Raw genomic sequence first — 7,591 nt, 5'->3', positions numbered from 1 at the left:
AACCTTTACCTTCACAGCACACCATCCCGCAACCATCGCATCACCGCCATTCCAAGCGTCACCGTGGCCAGGGACCGCCACTTTAGACCCTCCACCACTTTCGCCTCTCCTTCTGCGGCCATTCCCGCACCGCTTGTGGGCACCGAGCGTCAGGCTGTCCTGGACTCGTACAGGGCGCGCGCCGAGCAGCGGGTGCAAAAAGCGGCCTTTCCGAGGAGAAGTCGGATCAGGAATGATACACGCCCACTTCTGATCCGTCCTATCAGCAAGCATGGGGCGATTTGGCCCCGCCTCCAGGCGCGTCGGAGTAGAATCGATATATGCTAATTCGAGGATCAGGGGAGGTTCACGCCCACTTTTCCTCCGTCCAAAGGGCGAGCGTGGCTCCGCCCCTGAGCTCATCCTGATCCGGAAATTTGCATATGGGTTCTCCTGCCGTACTATAAAGCGCCGAGCGCGGGGCGAATTCAACCAGAGTTTTGGGCTCGGGCGAGTTGGAGAGGTGTGGCGACGGCGGAGTGTGGCAGCAGCAGTCAAGACGGGTCTGGAGGAGAGTCAGTCTGTCGGGGTTCGGAGTCTGTCGGGGAGCTGCAGAGAGGGGAAGCCGGTAGCGCGGTCGAGGTCGCAGTGGAGTCGGCTCGTCGCGGGACCCAAGCAAGCCAGCTATCCTCTTTCCCCAGAGCATCAACAATTCCCCCCTTCCCCCCCCCCCCCGCGCTGAGATAGTGCGGAAAGGGGGCCCCGTTCCCACCCCATTCCAAGCAGTGCCAACGAAACCCCCGGAGGAGCGCGGAGTCGGGGCACCGCCGCCACATTTGCGGCTCATCACAAGACGGGTAGGCTCCATCCTGTCTCGCGCCCACAGGCCCCGTCTGTCCCCTTGTCGTTGAGGGTGGCCCTTTTCTTTTGCTTTTGAGTATATGTGTTGTTGGCGCCGTCCGTAAAGTAAAACTGTGTAAGTGTTGCCGTGTGCTCGCGTAGTCGGTAGTAGATCTGCATTGTTGTGTTTCTTTTGTTGCAATTGCTTTTGGTGCATAATTGTTGTAATTGTATATGTGTGCTTTTCGTGTGCCGCGGAATAAATGTGCCTCATGTTGAACTGTTTTTCCCGTTTCGCTTCGTCTTTTCTTTAATTGCATCTCCATCTTACTTCACGTAAAGGGTTGGTAGTGGGCTAAATACGCCTGATAATTAATCGGAACCGTCGAGGTTGACGATAACACCGCTCGGTTATCTCGATAGTACGGAACGGGTCGCTTAAAGTGGCCCGTGTCCGGAGTCGACCTGCGGCAAGGTGCGATCGCCCGGTCTACCTTCCGTGTGGGTACTTAGGTAGGTCGAATTTGGCGAACAACCCTATCCCACGCGGGGGGCCGATTGGCACGATCGTGGTGAGGCCGAAAGGCCCACCCGTGACTAGTTCCCGGCGTTAGTCCGAGAGGGTCACGACAGAATTGTCCGTCCGGTGGGCGACGTGCCGCGATTCGAGTTACGTGGCCGATCGCACGCCGGCAGGCGCGAATTCGCAACAATATATATATATATATATATATATATATATATATATATATATATATATATATATATATATATATATATAATCATTGGTATCTTGTGGGTGTCGAGGTTTGACGTATATATTGTTATAGATTTCCGTCGGCGTTCGCGCGACCGTTTCAATGCAATCGCAGTCGCGCGCCCACTGAAAGCCGGAATCCAGTCGTAGCTTTCCGGACAACCTCGCAAACCAGCTACGGGTGCCTTTTAACGCACCATAAACTTGTCAATTATTCTGTCCACGCGCTACAGGGTTAATCGCCGAATTGTCGATATACCTAACAATTTGCGCGGACAGAAATACCGAGAGTTTATACCTCGACGGGACTCGTACGGAAACGAGCCGCTTAAGCGTGCTCGTTCCGTGTGCGAAGCCGAGCGGTTTTAAATCGCCAAGTGCCGTCGGACAAGATTATCACTTTTATCGGCCTTAATAGCCAGTTAACATCCCGAGCGCGCCGTGGCAGGCAATGGCAGAAAATGACGCAACGAGCAGGTTGACATTCAAACACTGGGGCATTTATTTACAGTAAGCATGTAATCAATGGGGGTGGGGGGGGGGAGAGGGACCAGACACGAGCAAAAAGCCTACAGCCGAGGTCGATGCAAGAATGTACATGCAATCATGCACTTAACCAGCAATTCTACTTTATGCAACAAGGCGCCACAGACTTTCATACAAAACCCAAGGAAAAGAAATAGGGCTCGTGAGCCTTTAATGGTACTCAGAGCCGGGATGACAAAGGACTCCAAGATACCGGGCTGGTTACCTGGCCGCCCCTTGGTGGCTACTCGACGGTCTTTGGGTCGGCGACCCCTGTGTCTGTTCCACCTGGGGTGTCGCAAAACGCGCCAGTCACTTGAGCGGCTTAAGCAGCTTGGCGGGCAGCTCTCTCTGGTCGCTTAGCCTTCCCCGCGGCCTGGTCGATTGGGCTTGGCCGATGACGCTTCAGAGGAGCGAATGGGCCTTGCTCTCAGAGTTGATGCTCTTTTAGGACCCGTTCACTCCTCAGCGCCGCTTGAAGCTCTCAGGGCCGTCTGCCTGGACCGCGACGCATCTTCGATGCGCCTTTCTCTTCAGCGACTCCAAACTCCGTCTTCTGCCGTTGCGCCTCAATCCCACCCAACTCCTGACACTCCTCACCAACTCCAACTCTAACTGGCAAATGGCTCTTGGGACGCGACTCCAACTCCCTCTCCAACTGGCTCTGGTGACGCGACTCCGCCCTTTTTATCAGGTAGGGTGCCCGCCGTTCAAACCTTCACCTGAGGCTGGCTCCGCCTACTTTCACCTCTGCCCTTTCACCCCTGGTGGAAACCCCATTTCTGATTGGTTGGCTTTTTCCGAGGCAGACCTCATTTTGATCCGATTATGCTAATCAGCCGTTTCACAGCTGTTTGCACACGGACGTTCTGATTGGCCAGTCTTTTCCGAGGCAGAGCCCATCTTGATCCGATTATGCTCATCAGCCGTTTCACGGCTGATTGCACACGGGCGGTGGAATGTGGCCTCCAATGCGGCGCGGCATGTCTGCGACAACGGCATTTTGCTGCTGTTGCTGAGAAGGGCGTGATGGTGTCGCAATGTTGATGGTGCTGTCGAGAAGATGGTGGTGTTGTGGAGTTGATAGCATTGTTGAGATGTTGTTGAAAATAAAAGACAGAAAAGAATAACGGCTACCTCAAAGATTCGCAGCCCGGCACACGAACAAGATCCGTTATACATCGGTGGGGGAATCTAACCTAAAACACGTAATTATCGAAATAACTGATCTCTGAGGAACCTGAATGGTGTTCTGTGAATTTCCACCACCATAGCACTACCCCCTCCCCTTTTTACAGATTCGTCCCAAGTCGTCAAATTTTTGTGTGTCCTTCATGTGTAAGTTCTCCCCTAAGACGTTTTACCTACAGATCCCTGAGTGCAACATTTGGTGTATTCGTGTTCCAAAATAAGTAACCTATGGGCTGTGCAACTAACTAAACAAACTCACTCATTTTGACAACTTAACTACATTGCCGGCGCTACGACAAACATGCAGGGGTAGCAAAACTTATTTCCACCTTAACTTATAATTTTACACTAAAACATGGCCCAGGACTGATGGACTCTGTGGGGAAAAAGCACATTGCAAATGTCAACGGTTATGTGAGGGTGAGCGCTCCGCAGCTGAAGGTCAGACGTCCTCAGAGCCTGATCAAAAGGTCCCCCTTGAGTTTCTTCCTTTTTTCCTACCCCAGCTGCTGGAGGCAACTCACCCGAACCCAGCATGCCATCCCACAGGCCATTTGAAGAGAGTAGCCAGGCTGCCCAAATGCAGTCTTTGGATCCCTGTGCAGGAACAAGAAGGTAGCCGCCTGCCCAATGCAGTCCCAGGCTCCGCCCTTGACATGAACTGGATGGACGATGCAGAAACACAAAACGGTGCACGGACTGCACCAATGCAGTCCCCATGTGTGGCTGCCTGCAGGGCAGTCCTTGCAAAACACGCTGATCCTGGCGCACATGGTGATGGATGGACACAGGGGCAAATGCAAACAAGGGTAGCAGGCATGGGGTCATGGCAAAGGCAGACAGTGAGGTATGGCAAGGCAAGGCCGGAACAGGCCACTGTAGCATGAACAGGCCGGCATGTGAAGCTGGCTGGCCTCTGATCTCGTTCTTGAGGCTTGTGGAGGGAGTGCCGGCCGCTCTGAAGGTGGGCTCGGACCTACCCTACTGTCTCCCCCCCAACCTATCGCCTTGCCCTGTCTCTGTCCATACCCACTCCCTTAATTTGCAACACAAAAACCAAATTTAGCCCCTTTTTATTTTATTTTCCCTTTTTATAATTTCGTTTCCCTAACCCCCTTTATTGTCTTTGTCCGGCTAACCTATCGTCATCCAAGCCTACTCCCATCCCCTACGTTCCCTTCCTGGAGGGAAATAAGGGAGAACTAGCGTTCTGTCTTGAGGCCCAACAAAGCCTCAGAATGGCCTCCCTCAGATCTCAGCGATCTTTAACCACAGTGAGTCCAGCGGCCTACCGCGAGCGACGGGATGGATGGTGCGGAGGGGTACATCTCCCTATCTACCCTAACATTTATTAATCCTTGAACTACCCCGGGGCTTTCAAAAAGCGCCTGTCACTTAAACTATTGGTTCTGCCAACCAAGATTCCTGTCACCTGTGTTTGTGCCTTCACAAATTTGGGACTTGCCTTCAAATTTTCCTTCGTGCCCTTGCACGGTTTCGTAGCTGGGCCGTGTGGCTCACTTGGCAGGAACTACCCTCTGCCGAATCTCCATGGGACGAACCGCCGTGGGACGACGAACTCTCCGCTTCCACCTCCGTAAATTTGCAGAACACCAATTGTGTTAACAATTGGTAGTGATTTTATGCTTGAGCGGATCGGAGGAAAAACTTGCAAATTATAAAGAAAATGGAGTCGCAAAATGGTGGCTCGGCTACACCTTGGCGTGATACGAAGCAGGAGAAGGCTAATTATAGCACAACGAGCCGCAAGGCACGAAGGAAACGCTCCCGCCCACCGGTTAAGGCCATGTGGACACGGAAAACACTGGGGCAAACGAAGCAGGACGACGACGCATGCATTGATGAGCTTCATGGATGATTGTCTGATGCCTTGGGGCAGTGGAGGTGTGGTGATAACTATATAGAGGAATTGCAGATTTAATTGGATGAGGCACAGCGGCGCGCAGACGAGGTTCAGGAGGATTGTGTGCACAAGGAGTCACAACAATTGGTCGATGCACAGGAACGAATTCGGGGGCTGGAAAAGGACTTGGTCAACGCAGACTGGGTTCATGAGGATTATGTGCACACGGAATCACAACGATTGGCCGATGCACAGGAACAAATTCAGGAGCTGGAAGAGGACTTAGCCAACACAGTTGAGGGACGACGTGGAGAAAAGAATAACGTAGAGTGGCTTACCATTGTGTTGGAACAGGAGAAGAGCGAACGGAATAAAAGAAAAGAGGAGGAGCAAATTAGTAACTCCCAGGATAGGAAGAGCTTGGAGGAACAATGGGAAACAAAGTTGGAAGAGGAAAAACGGAAACACGATTTAGAATTGGAACAACTGAAGGAAGAGGTAAGATCAGGCAATCAGATAAGAGCCTAGAACAGAAGATAAAAAGAGGAGAGAAATCTCTGGAACAAAGGAAGGAAGAATTGTTGGAAAAGTCAAGACAGTTCAAAGAACTACAGGGAGAAATGAGTAAAGTAGAGTGGAGTACCCAAGAGTTGGAACAAGAGAAGAGCTAACAGAACAAAAGAATAGAGGAAGAACTTGGAAGAAGAATGGAAAACAAAGCTGGAAAAGGAAAAACGAAAAAAAACAAAGCTGGAAAAGGAAAAACGGAAAAAAAACAAAGCTGGAAAAGGAAAGACGGGAAAAGCCAAAGCTGAAAAAGGAAAAACGGGGAAAGACAAAGCTAGAAAAGGAAAAACGGAAACACGATTTGGAATTGAGACAACTGAAGGAAGAGGTAAGAACAGGAAATCAGGAAAGAAAAAGCCGAGAACGGAAGATAAAAAGAGGAATTTCTGGAAATTAAGAAGGAATACGGTAAGAAAATGGACGAAATGAGGAGGGAAGCATTGGAAAGTGGTGTGGAGATGAGGAAGACATACGGTGAGAGAATGGAGGAAATGAGGAAGGAAGCATGCAAATCGAGAGAGGAATTATGGAAAAAAGCTTCTGAGTTACGGAAACACCAAAGCAGAGAGAGGGAACTACAAAATGAGCTGAGGATGTTAAGAGAGGAAAGAAAGAGAATGGAGAATGAAACGTTAAGGAACCACACTGTGCAGATCGAACAGTTAGAAGCCAAAGCAAGATTAAAGAATGAGATGCGAGAAAGAGTAGTGAAGGAACAACGAATGAAGCAGGAAAGGGAGATCAATAAATTGAAGGGAACAACGAGATTGGAGAAGGAAGAACAAGAGAGACAGTGGGATAGAAAACAAAAAGAACATGGATTTGAAATTGAACAACTAAAGGAAAAAGCAAGGTTGGAGTTCGAGGAGATAGTGAAAGAACAACGAATGAAACAGGAAATGGAAATCAGCCAATTGAAGGAAACGACGAGATTGGAGAATGAAGAACAAGAGAGACAGTGGGATAAGAAACGAAAAGAACAAGGAATGAAGCGGGAAAGGGAGGTCAACCAATTGAGGGAAACGATGAGATTGGAGAAGTAAGAACAAGAGAGATAGTGTGGGATAAGAAACAAAAAGAACAAGGAATGAAAGAGGAAAAGGAAATCAACAAAATGAAGGAAACGATGAGATTGGAGAATTAAGAACATGAGAGACGGTGGGATAGAAAACAAAAAGAAAACGAATTTGAAGTTGGCCAGCTAAAGGAGAGAGCAAGGTTGGAGTACGCGGAGATGGAAAAACTCCCGAAAGATAACGAACAACTAAAAAGGCTCGGAGAGGAAGAACGACTCAAATGGGAAGGAAAATGGAGCCAGGAAGTAGAACAGCACAATAATATGGGATGTGTGATATCATCACAGGGAGTCATGTTAGTGGTGCAGAACTTGATTGACATCACTCGTCGGATGACACCACAATTAGAGCAAACCCTGGTGATTGAGACATTGAGGGAGCATGCGGGGTTGTTGACGAATGAAATACATTTTGAGCAGGACAAGCATGTGGAGCTGACAGCCCCGGAGGAGTGTAGCGAATCAATGATGAGCAACCTGCTGGAGAGAAGTGACCGGACCGAAGTGACTCTGCAACGAAGCAGGTACGTGGGCACATGCATACATGGTGCGGACGAGGAGGTTAAGGTAGAAATCGAATTTTATGTTAACGAAGAGACTGTCTGATGGGGTGCACGTATGCGTGACCCCTGAATGTGTGTGTGTGTGTGTGGAGTGCCTGTGAACGAATGCTGTGAGCCCACAGTACAGACTACATCACCAGTATGTGTTGCCGAGGCCGAAGTGTGTGTGGCTATTCACCTGGCGATCGAGAATGTAGCCCTGGAGTGCGAGGCAGTTGGTCAGTACACAG

The sequence above is a fragment of the Eptatretus burgeri genome, chromosome 12 (assembly GCF_056783735.1).
Source record: "Eptatretus burgeri isolate ZD-2024b chromosome 12, Ebu_testis_v1, whole genome shotgun sequence".
NCBI lineage: Eukaryota > Metazoa > Chordata > Myxini > Myxiniformes > Myxinidae > Eptatretus > Eptatretus burgeri.
Note: the sequence above shows the minus strand (reverse complement) of the source record.